Source organism: Hyperolius riggenbachi, chromosome 8, assembly GCF_040937935.1.
Source record: "Hyperolius riggenbachi isolate aHypRig1 chromosome 8, aHypRig1.pri, whole genome shotgun sequence".
NCBI classification, from domain to species: domain Eukaryota; kingdom Metazoa; phylum Chordata; class Amphibia; order Anura; family Hyperoliidae; genus Hyperolius; species Hyperolius riggenbachi.
Genome location: NC_090653.1, coordinates 101,508,999 through 101,522,253, shown reverse-complemented (window position 1 = coordinate 101,522,253; position 13,255 = coordinate 101,508,999).

Genomic DNA, 13,255 nt, shown 5'->3' with positions numbered 1-13,255 from the left:
GGCCCCCCAACAGACCAAAAAGCGTCATTAGAGGCCCTTTGTTGCAGCCAAATTTCCCTCCTGGGCCCCTGAGCTGGCTGCTGAACCTCCCCCAGTCACCTCTCAACTTAACAGACTCTGCAGAGTCCCTGGGGAGCAACAGTTAAGATGGGGGAGGGACAACTTGGGGGCCCCTACAGGCTCTGGGGCAATTTCCCATTTTTTCCTATGGTAGTTTCGGTCCTGTGTGTACATATGTGTGGGTCAGAGGGCACGTGCACCGGGTACATCTTTCCGTGGGAGTGCGCGCGTACTCTTGCAGACATACTGCACCTATGCTGACCAGGACTTTGGAACGGGCTGCTTTACAGCTGAATGGAGGCTGACGCCAGCGCAAGGGAGGTGTGGTAAGTTTCTGCACTTTACACACAGCGCGTCATTTCTACCATTTATTCAGGCATCCTTTAAGTGTAACTAATGTGGTTTTGTAGGACAGAGGAGATAGTTTAATCAGTTCAGCCCTTGCTAGATCTGGTACTGCAGGACCACTCGCTGTGCCTTTAAATTTGCTGACAAGCTTATCCTGCAGATCATTTGACTAGCCAGGTGCTGGTTGGGAGTGAGCACTTTTCATCCTTTGTGTTTGTATTTTTGGGGAACAGTTGTGGGTGGATTCCCTTGTGGTGAGGGCATTTGGGGAGTGCCTGGGCTGATCCTACCTATTTGGGGTGTAGCTTGCAGGGGGTGGTCCCAGGTGATGTGAGTGCTTGGGACCCCGCCTATATTAGGGCTGGTTCACACGGATGATTGCAGGTCGTTTCCCGACAGCCGTGGAAAGTGCCTCCCATTTAAGTTAATGAGTAGTGCTTGTACCGTAGTTTACCATCATTTGTGCGAACGCAGTGTTCATATCCAGCTTTTCCCCATCGTTTCAGCTAATCTGGGAAGCAACATGCTGCTTCTAAGGTTGTTTACCGCCACATCACTATGTCACTCTGTGAAAAACGCAGAGATGTCAAATGCTTTTCTGCACGCTTGCAGAAAAGCATTTGTCACGCCGGCAGACTCATTATATGCGATTCCGCAGGCATTTTTTGAATGTGGCAAAATGCTGTGAATTTTCTTAGTTGTGTGACCCCGCCTTAGCCTCACTGGCCTAAAATCACTAAGTGCAGCTCGGTAAAATAATTTAGGGCAGTAAAATACCCCCCAAATTCACTAAGATTTCCGGTGGCAGAAGTTTGGTAATTTAGCGAAAAAACATGCTTCAATTCACTAAGCCCTGCTCGGTAGTCTCACCAGCTGTGAAGCAGGTCTGGCAGGAACACAAGTGGAGTTCATGAGCTGTTGCTTTTTCTGTCCAGCGCATCCTTGGCATCTACAGTATTTATATGTGCATACATGCTAACTAGAGTGAGCTCTTCTGTGCATTAATATACATACTGTATATGCACAGCTAAAGAGATACAGAAAATCCTTTTTAAATGTCTCATGTTCCTGCTCTGTCCTGTCCTCAAGTCCTGCTCGCTAGTGCATCGGATCAAATGGGGATGAGAAGCAGGGCTGTGTGGCTTTCCCTATTGGCTGTCTGCTACATCTGCCAAGTTTTACCACATGGAGATTGTAAGTTACTGACTGGTCAGAGCTGGAGATAAATGCCAAACACTTTTCCTTTAACAAATGCTTTAATCTTTGGGAATTGCAATTTCTTGAGATATTTACAGCACAAGTCAGTAATTTACCTCACTAGTCTGTAATTTTAATTTTCTGTGTGGATATAGGCTTAGGGAATTGGCATTTGGTAAGATGGTCGGTAAAATCAGCTGTTTTCTGCATCACTGAATGTGGTAATACTTAGTGAATTGAGCCCATTGTAACCATTTCCTTTAATCAGAGTAAAAATGCCAGACTCAAGAAATGGGACACAGCCGGTTTAACCAAGTATTTCATATACTTTATTAAAAGATCAAAAAATAAACAACAATATAGAAGTAACATACTAAAATGAGTAGCATTATGCACATTTCTAAAGCACATACAAGCACTACAGCAATATAATATGGCAAAGAAAAAAAAAAGAAAAGTGAAAAACGTACATCCTGTCGGTAACAGTTGAGGGAATGATTTTCTTTACATTACATTCTAGAAACGAGAAATAGAACTGAGCTGTCACAATCCTTTCTCTTGGTAGAACTGAAGGCTGTGGATTAAGAGTAAGATAGTACGGTAGTAGTAGTAGCCTGTTCTGGTACACAGTGAGAATGCACTAGCAGGTACAGGATATACAACTGCATGACTGCAAAAGAAGCTAGGCCTGTGACCGTGACACAATCCAGGCTTCTGTTATTGTCAGCTGTATTCTCAGCCTGTTCTTTTCCTTTTTTGAGTGGAATATGTAGAGTGTTGGAGTAAAGGCTGTAGAAATTGATCACACATACAAACCCACTAAGAACCATGTGTTTGTTATCTACTTTTTAACTGACACACAACAGGCTGTCTGGAACTAGTCATCAGCTACGTTAAAATATACACATATATTTATATTTGTTGTATAATGGATCTGGATCTGTAGACCAGGGCTAGATATTTTTCCTAATGCAGTCAGTCAATGCTATTAGAATATACAGCTGTACTTCTCTCAACCATATCCACGGTTAGTAGAAACACATGCACCCTAGATACTGTATTAGACTATGTGGTTGTTAGATGCTTGTTGTCTACCCATCTACTTATACGTTTGTGTGACAGACTGGGTTACTACTGGCTACAGAAGAGAAGTGTGGATTATATACTGTATAAGAATAGTGCTGTGGTTTGCTGTACAGTACAGACGTGGCCTTCCTGACAAATTCCAGCAGGGCTTGGTAAATCCCAGGATTTGAGGCCAGTATCGGGTACACAACTCTCAGTACTGAGGATGGTATACCGGTCCCTGGCTAAAACCTAACCAATCTTTTGAGCACAGCTACTTGTGGACCTTAAAACCCACCTCCAGGCATGGATTTAAAAATATCATGGTAATCAGAGTGTTCAGATTGTTACCATTTTATGTGAAATTAGAATTTTCCTAGAAAAGAGGTGATTAATGAGATGAAAGTATTCTACATTTCAAGTTGCATGCCACTTGCATCTCATTGATCACCCTAACCAGAATCAGAAAAGTGCTAGAGAGCTTGGTTTCAGGTTCTGTGGGTGTGGCTGCTGATGTCTGGATTGCATCAGCTTCACTGTTCAGATTGTAGTGCACAGTCTGAATCTGTCTGAAGATTGCAGCTTACTGCACAGACAGTCTGTGATGCAGTGACAGCTCCTGACTGAAGCAATATGTTTTACATATTACTAATCTTGCATAAATCTAGGAAAGTATCTGTGCCTAGACTGGGACAATACATAGTCCTGTAGTTGGGTTGCAAATATTAAACAATACCCAATTCTGCATTAAAATACAGTCTGACAAGCTTGCTTGTCATTTCAGAAAAACTAGGATTCCTATTTCAGCAGCTCTTTGCTCTGTTAGCATTCCTGGGTAGTGAAAGTGATGCACCCTTTTTCCAAATCCTATCCCAGCACCTGCACCAGTGCAGAGATTAGAGTACAATCCCACAAGGCACATGGCATGCTGTGCATGAAGACCCAACCACTATCGAGGTACCAACTGGGGCTTACCAGAGCTGGAGGAGCTAGGCAAGTGTGATGATAAAGCTCTCTTTATATTTCCCTGCTGCCTTTTAATCCAAGATGCCAATGCCATTGCCATTCCCATTCTGGTACAGCAGAATATCAAACTGTATAAATATGTAATATAATATCTAGTTAAAACATCCTGTCTGGTAAAAATATAATATACATGATTATAAAACATGCAGAGACACTGCTAAAACTAGCGTCTAATCATGTCGACCTATAGGCACTTGTATGACAACATGGCTCTGGTGGGTTTGTATGCGGTCATAGCCTCAGTAGGGCTTCTCCATCTTCCAGCACATTAACGATGATCTGCATTATCGTGCAGTAAAACACAGTATATCCTGAACCAGTATGGCGTATATGTTAACGGTATAGTCATCCCCTCATCTGCTAAATATATAAAAGAGCCATGGCAACAAAAATGGCTCTCATCAGTTTTGCTAGAGCTTTTTTCTCATGTACAGTAGAATTTCTGTGTCAGGTTAATTCATTCTGTTGTTAATGTGTGTGTGTGACGACAACAACAAAAAAAGAACAAAATCAAATGAAGCCGTACTGTTACATACATGTGGGTTCTGCAACTTCCAGAACAAAAGACATTATTTTATCCATGGAAAGAGAAGCAGTGAAGACCGCTAGGAATGGGTAGAAAAGCTGCTTTCAATGCATACATTTACAGTAGTGCAATACGATTGTCATGTGGTGCGGGATAGAAATGCAATCAAAAGCTTTATAGCGTGTTACTGGAAAAGGCTTGTTTTCATGAAAATCTAGGGTCGTGTAAACAGGTTAAAGGGAACCAGCCAAGACAGAATTATGGGTTAATCACTGCTGACTTGCACGCACCCGACGCACGCGCCCGCCCTTCTGGCCCCGTCCAGCTCTGGCTCTCCACAGTGTCTCTTTGTCTGTCTCTGCACACGCACAGTCCAAAACAGCACTGACACAGGGATGGACGCAGGGACATTCGAGTTTTATTATATAGGATGGATAAAGGGAAGGTGGGGGATATCTGTCCTGATTGTATGCCTGACTTTGTCCTTATAGTTCACATTTCTCCCCTTTTCCTGTTTTAATGATCTGGTCACTAGAACAGGAAGTGCAGAGAATCCTCCAATAGGGACACAGACAGTATTCTTTGCTTTCAACGTGTTCACCAGTTTGCCTTCTGTGGAAAAACATGAACACAGAAAAATGCATTTGAAAATACCTGCTCATTTTCCGCACATACAGGTGTGAACTAGGACCTACTGTTCCTCCTATATGGAACCCAGTCCGCAGTAAATTTCCCTACTCAAAAATCTAATAAAGCCATGGCTGAAATTTGCACTATAAGGCCCCTTTTACACTTGCATTGCCAGTCTGCGTAACACAACAGCAATGCAAGTGTATGGGGCTTTACACACTTACCGCGTTGCAGCAGAGGCTTCTGATTCACTGCTGAGCCAACGCAAAGTCAGCAGCGCCTTGCCATATGACTGTCGAACTGGCGGTGGAAGTCATTGGAGTCAATAGGCGATGCAGGATTTTCATTGACGGGAGCACCAGCGTTGTGGTGCGCATGTGCAGATCAGCGGGAAATGCAATGACAAACTTTCTGTCCAGTAGGGAGTAAGTCACTGGGCGGGGGGCAGCACTATGCATATGACCATATGGCACAGGGTCATATGTTTGGCCCAGTGCACACCAAAAACCTCTAGCAGATCTGCAAAACCCTAGATGTTTTTGAAGCAGATTTCAAAGCGATTCTAGGCATGTTTAGAGACCTTTTCTAAACATGCCTGGCGTTTTTTGGAGCGTTTTTGTGTAGCAGATTACAAATATTGTTACAGTAAAGCTGTTACTGAACAGCTTCTGTAACAAAACCGCCTGGAAAACCACTCTGATGTAGCGGTTTTCAGAACGGTTTTCCACTTTCCTATACTTTAACATTGAGGCAGAAACGCCTCAGAAATCTAAAAACTGCTGCAGCCCCCGAGTTTGCGTTCGTGGAAAAACCGACCCGCTCTGGTGTGCACCATCCCATTTACTTTCATTAGGCAAGCGGTTTTCCCCCTGCAAGTGTTTTAAAAAACCGCTCCAGAACCGCTCTGGTGTGCACCAGCCCTTTGTCAGTTTTGTGTTGCTGTGGGATGAGGGAGGAGCATCCCTGCCGCAACACAAAAAAGAAGTATAAAACTGGCCGGCTACATCTATGGGGCTATCATCCTTAATCTTCCTTCACTATTTAGGCTTGTTCCCAGCAGACATGTTTGTACCCATTTTCCTCAATTGCTTGCTGTTACAGCACTGTAAGGAACCACAACCAAATGCAGAGTTTTCTATTGGAGCCTGTTGAACCATTCACACCAGTGCATGTGGTTCAATTCTAATAACTGCTGAACTTCTAAAAAAAATGCACAGAAAAGCACATAGAAAGGCTTTTATGTATATTTTTTTAGGCTTAGTGTGCTTATGACTGTGAACAAGCATGTAACTATAATGTAGCATGATATCTGAAGTGCATATGTAATTAACATAAGCAGGGGCGTAACTAGAAATCACTGGGCCCCCCTGCGAAACTTTGAATGGGGCACCCTCCCCAATCATACTTTGTATTATTCCTTATCAGTGGGTGAGCAGATAAAGTCATTAGAACAACTGTGCAGAGAGCAGAAAGTTTTTTCTCTCTATGCCCTTAGTTATCAGTCTCTCAGGATAGGCAAAAGAAACTTCTCCCCCCACGGGGCCCCCTGCGGCTTCTGGGCCCCCTTGCGGGTGCATCCCTTGCAGGGTCTATTGTTACGCCCCTGAACATAAGTACTGTACCAAGGCTATGAGGGACAACTCTGGAGTTTGCGCCTTCAAAAACAAGACAAGGATGCAATTCCCACAATTCCATTCTGAGAGGTGCCCTTTAAGTGTTCTTTTTCTCCATATATGATTGAAGAAAGGAAATGAAAAATAATACAACTTAAAAAAAATTAAGGGAAACAAGCTGTTTGCATAGATTTTGTAGTGCGTACTTATATGACTGCTCCTAGCTATGTTTGAATGGCCTGGGGTCATCTAGAAGAATTGATAGGCACAGTATTCAGATGAGACCAGCTCTAAGATAAAGGGTAAGGTAACCACTAACAACAGAAGCAGCCATGATTCCCTGCCAAAACAAAAAATGGCCGACTGTTTTTGTAATCCTTAAGCTGTTTTCAGAAACACAAATACATCTTTATGTACAAACACTGAATGACATTCAGTCTATTTGACTGGGCAAACAAAAGTCATTGCCAAGACATTTATATAGATCATACTAATAGGATTAATAGAACAAATAGCAGGAAAAAAATGCTTAAATTAAATGAAAAAAAAAATGTGAAGGAAATTGTGAATTTCTGATGTACAAGCTAATCGTTTTTTCAATAACAAAGCAGCGTAACAAAGGCTTGCTAACGGTCTTCACATGTTTACTCTTCCAATCTCTGAGTCAAAGCATGCAGTGGAAATATTTCCTGATTATGGAGAACAGTAAGCCATCTCTTTACACATAGCAGGGGTCTTGGGCGTTCATAAAACAACAGGTCATAGATAGAAAAACTGACAAGGTATCAGATACAATTCTTGTACATTAAAAGTATTTTAGTTTCCAGCAGATGTCACCATTGAAATGCTAATAATTCTGACTTACATGTTGCAAATTAAATAGCTTGAAATTGGGCCAATCAAAATCACCAGGAAGTTAATCTGATTGGTCAGAATTCAAGCTACTTAAATTTGCATTAAATCTGCATATTTGTATCTCATTGACCATAACTTGTTCTCTGCTTGACTTGTGTTCATCAAAAGTATCCTGGTTCTGTGAGAGGACCACAAAGGGCAGGAAGAGCCTCAAGTGGCAACATTTTTTACAATTTTATCACCTCACTACATTCTTAGATAAAATTGCAGGGGAACAGAACCAAACAACTTTTTTTATCATAAAGTTTGCAGCAATTTGGGGTTGTCAAAATAAAAAACATGCCCAGGAGGAATGTATAACTGAATTCACAGCCACCAATCAGAATTTGGTTTACTGGAATACAATATGCAAAAAAATGAAGTTTGTTTGCCATGGGCAATTGCACTTTTGTTTTATTAAGGAGGCCTCTGATATTTTGGGGCTGGCCAAATATCCACAACAGAATGTATACAGCAAAAAAGTAAGACTCATGCAAAAAATGTAGTTTCCAAATACCCTTTTAGCTCCATTCTCCAGAATAAGGATATTATTTTCATAGCATGCTTTGCGCTGCAAATTGGAATTTACCGGGTGCTGCATATTAAGCTACGGCAACCTACAAAGCTTTTGCAACAGCAAAGCAACAACATGCTTTTTGGATTTTTTTTTCATTTTTATAGCAAAATGCCTTCTCTTCAAAGCCTTATTTATACCTATCTCTTTTACAAACTTTTCATCTGTATTTTTTTATGGACTTTTATATTCAAAATATGTTCCAAGTTCTTTTTTTTCTTTTTTTTTTTACATTTTTATATATTTGTTTCCATTCTTGGACTATGTACATAAGTGCAAAAAAGGTGTGTCTCACACATTCGTACACTAACTGAATCAGTTTAACTGCAGCATATTTGTATCTTCAACACTGTTGAAGCAGCATATCATGTTCAGGGAGAAAATATAAAAAAAAGGAAAAAAAAAAAAAGTCTATCCCTTCTCGCAGACTGACTGTGGACATATGATTGCAGTACATGATTCATGGAAAAATACATTCCTTATCATCCTTCAGAATAGCCACAGAGAGACAACAGGACTATGTGAACATCAAGACCCAATGTGTAATTAGATTTCATCATTCTGGCCAGAGTTAGGCTTGATTCACAGTGGTCAGTTGCATAACGCATGCCTTATAATGAGTGTCAACTGCAATGGAGACTGGATATAGGCCTAAATACAAAGCCAGTTAGAATAATGTGATCCGTTACAAGGCAGAACTGTGAAGAGGCTCATAGAATTATATGGGCAGCGAGTTGAAGTCCAGAATTATTCTGCAATGCAACTGAGCACTGTGAACAAGTCCTAAGGCATAACAAGGGCTGTTGTTAAAGGAGTTTTCCACATTACATTTTTTTGAAACTTGTCCCCTCCCTCTAGCGCAACATATAGACACACACTCCTGCAGCATTAGCTGCAGGTGACACCCTGTACTGCACTCTGTTAACACACAATGATGCACTTTGAAGAGGTCAAACATACTACAGATAAGGTTCCTCCTAAAGCTTACAAGGAAAGTTTTGTGTGTGTGTGTGTGTGTGTGTGTGGGTGGGGGGGGGGGGGGTGTTGACACCTCTGCATTTTTTTTGGTCAGTTTATATTAAGGAACCCTCCTTTAACAACAGCTTTCAGTCAGCCAATCCTTATTTTGGGCAAGGATTTTTTGCCTCAATTTGAATTTGCCAGCTATCACCCGGTACAAATGATCCTTGCTTCTATGCTATTTGTGGTGTCTGATGACTTCATGTTATAATGTCCTACTCTGCATACATTGATGTCACTTTATCACCAAGTTGATGAAAAGCCTCTTGTCGACATCATTGTCTAATATTGTATTTGACTGGTCACTTATTTCTGATGCCTTCGAAAAGCTGTTTCCCATATAATTACCAGAATGTAATTAATGGGCCTTAATAAGTGAATGATGGTGTGAAGAATGATAAATGATTCCAACCAATGATAAATTAGCTTTCAGCACTGACGTTTAAGTAACCCAATGAAAGCCGATTTCTAATTGGCTACTGGTAGAAGGTATTATTATACTTTGCAGTTTATTAAATACGACCTCAAGATGCCAAAAAATAAATACAATCTCCAAACTGAAGTGCTTGAAACGGCTTTCCAAGGCCATGGGTAGTCTAACTGAAGGCTTCTAAAATGCTTTACAATCATGTTAGTAAGTTCCTGCACCAAAATGGCCTTCAAGCCATGGTAGGACCTAGAGTTCCTTTACAGCTGAAAAGCCTGAAGTTGACTAGCCTAGACAACAAGCCTGACCATTGAAAGCGATAATGAGGGGATGAATATGCAAGTGCCATTCGAGAACGTGTTAAACTGGAGTATGGATTGAATAGAACTGAAAAAGGGAGATCCTTACCGTGAAATGTAACTGAGAAGTAAATCCACACTATTTTACAGACTTTGCTTATATAAATTAGTATTAAAACACCCCAGTAGTGTTTCTTGTTCAATCCTTTTACTGTAATGTTGTAGACAGAACTAGTTTTCAAAGTGAATAAATGATTTAATGAGCAAATGACATGAAATGGATTTAAGGCCTGTTAAAAAGTTGCTCCCCACATTCTGTACTCGTCAAATACTGTGGAATAACCATGACCATTGACCACACAACAACTCATATATGTATTCATCATGAACCTGACTTCTTTGGCGCCTATTCAACGCAATGTGAAACAGCTTAAGAGGGAAATCACGTTAATACATCTAGACCTCTCCAGGAGTTACAGGAATACAGCGCTGGTGACGGGGGTGGGATATGGAGGAGATTAATGTGATGAAAGCTGCAAAAGGCCAGTAGATTCATCGCATTTCTATTCAAGCTGTCTTAAAAGTGATTAAGGGTGATAGTGCTACAATTCAAACAACATTCAAATCCATATGGTAGATCAGATATGCTTCCAACCCTGTTCCACCCAAGCAGCACAATTATTTTTTTCCTTCCAATATAGAGATTTTTTTGTAAAAGTGGATCTTCCATGTATTTGAAAGGGGTATCCTCCCATAGCCACAGATAGTGGCACTCACAAATGTGACAGAACAATGCAGACCTGGTCTACCTGCTCATGAAATCTGTCATTGCATTATAGCACTCCATACAGAGATTCTCAGAAGGAACTAGTGTATTCTAGTGCTCTGAAGGACTGTGACCCTTGGGAGCACCAATCGGATTTCTATTTGCCTTGCAAAATCTAATTTGATTGTGGGAGAGTTATTTATGGATCTATTTTGCAGCAGCCCCAGCTATGTAACTAATGTACAGACTGATCTGTTTTATATTGGCCAAGGTCTGCAACAGAAGTAAGAAGCCTTAGTTGACATCCACACCTGCTTGTAGGTGGGACATAGTGGGGTTATGGGAGAATCAGCTTGTAGGACATACTGAGCTGACTTCAACAGCTGCTGATAAGTCAAAGGCTGGCCATATCCACAGCAATATGGATGATCTCTTTAAAGGATACCTGTAACCACCCCCTAGGAAAAACATTAGCTCCTTTCCAAAGAGGGACGGCTCTGGATCCCTTAGAGCCTCCTAGGTCCTCTCTGAGACCCCTTGTTCCACCGTTAGATCCCCCATTGTAGCCCTGAACTTTATTGTCAAAGAAGCCTTTGGGTCTCCTTGAAAGGCTATGTAGGTACTCAGGTCTCGGAGTACTTACATAGCCGTTTGAGGCAAGCGGCTCTATACTGCGCATGTGCAGAGCTGCTCGTCTTTAGTAGTACTTGGAGACCCAAAGACGCAGCCAGCGGGAAATTTGAATGAGGGCCTGGAACGAAGGTAAGCAGAGTGGATGGGGAAGGCTCTAAGGAATCCAGAGGATTTCTCCTTATAGGTTAATATCTAACATTTTTTCTTAGTGGAGTTACAGTTGTCCTTTAAAATTAAAAGCTAATTCCACCCAAAATGTATATTTTAATTTTGGCTGCATGCCCTCAGTTTAAAGCAGCATACAATAAAATTCTGAGGCTCCCCACCTTGGGCTCCGCACCAGAGTACTTCCTGCACCCCTTGATGGCAACCCTGCATACCAGTAGGTGTTCCAAACAAGTGCCATCCAGCTGAAGTTAACTTACACATTTTAAGTGAAATCTAAATTCAAATCCAGACGTAAATATGATTTTCAAAAAAAATAATTGACAGTATCAAACTGTACCGTTATCAAGCTCATACTGATATACTTAAACATGTGAAAAATGTTGAAAAAATAATGTATACAAAAGGTAGCCATGTTGTAGTCTTGTTGTCATAGCAACAATCTAATAGAATTTCAGAACAATTCATCTATCAGTGTAAGAATGTATAATGATGTGATCTAGTTACAAGATGCAATCCACATCATGCTTCAAGGATGGACATGGTAGTTTAATTAAAATGGAATTTGATATATATATATTTATCAAAAATGTTTCAGTCCTTCAAAATCATTAGTAACTAAAAATATCTCCAACTTGAATATAATGAAACAGAAATCCCATAAAACAGAATAAATGTGATATGAATCATCTATCTTAGTCATGACCAACAGTAATGTAGTTGTAGAATTCTTATATATCTCTATATTTACATTGAAATTAAGATACAAGTTAAACAATTGGCAAGGTTGCCACAGTCTGTGCCAAAGGAAATAGAACAGCTTATTTCTGAAACTGAATGTTTGTCAGCACAATCTGCAGCACAAATGCCTAGGCAGTCCTAGACTGACTACAAACAATCATAAATAGACATTACTCACTGTATTTTGGCTGTATATTGGTATATGTTTCCATGCTTAAAAATATTTTATTTGGTTTTCATGAGGCTGTCTTTGCAATGGGGAACAATACTGATATGTCTGTTTTCTTTAAATCGGACCTGAACTCAGAATTTCCTCTCTGCTCTAAAAGATAAGCAACAGCATCATACCATTTAAAGCAAAACATTTTTTGTAACAGATTATAGAAATCTTACAATAAATCTGAAGTGTGTCTACTACCTGTTTTCATTGGGTTAACCTCCTGTTTACAATTAGCTGCTCTGCTGAGACAGCCAGCTGACAGCTGAAAGATCAAACTACAGTTGTGATTTGTCACAGATGAGAGGGAATTAGACAGGCTAAACTCTTTAAATACATACAAGGTGGATTTCTCTTTGTTTACCTTCTGTCCTGTGCAAGAGTTCAGATCCACTTTAATTATACCAATGACCAAGACAACTTTTTCAGCAGTTTTCCAGGAAATAATCACGAGTTTCCACTTACAAATAATGCTTCCTGATCTTTTTACTGATTCTGGGGGGAAGAGCCAAAAGCAGTAAGAAGCCTTGCGATTTAAGGTGACATTACACAAGTTGATTTCAAAGCAATGATTCATTCAGTTAGAAATGATTATTTTGAAGTGCAAGCAGTATGATTGTTATAAGAGGTGTATGTCATTTGCTACCCTACATCATTTTGTACTACTTAGTGCCGTGCCAAAGTACCATTTCAGAGCTAATGCAGTCAAAATTTTCCAATCTGTCAATTTTCATTTTAGATCAATCAAAACCTGAAAATAGATTCAAACTTATTAACCGATTTTCAGTGCAGCAGCAAATTTCAGCCCTGCTCAATCACAATGTGCCACAAATCAATACTGTAATTTCCATTTAGCAGAGTAAGGCCACCTTAAGCGTAAGTAGTGACTGACCAGTTGGGTCAGTCACAAAATGGCTGATTTTAGGCAACAGACTTCACTTGGCCCATGAGTAGTAGAAATTCAAATTGTTTCCTGGGAAAGCTCTGAAAAGCTCTATGTAGCCTTCTCTAATGCATAGCAATGTAAGTGTTTAATGAAAAGATGTCCATTCCT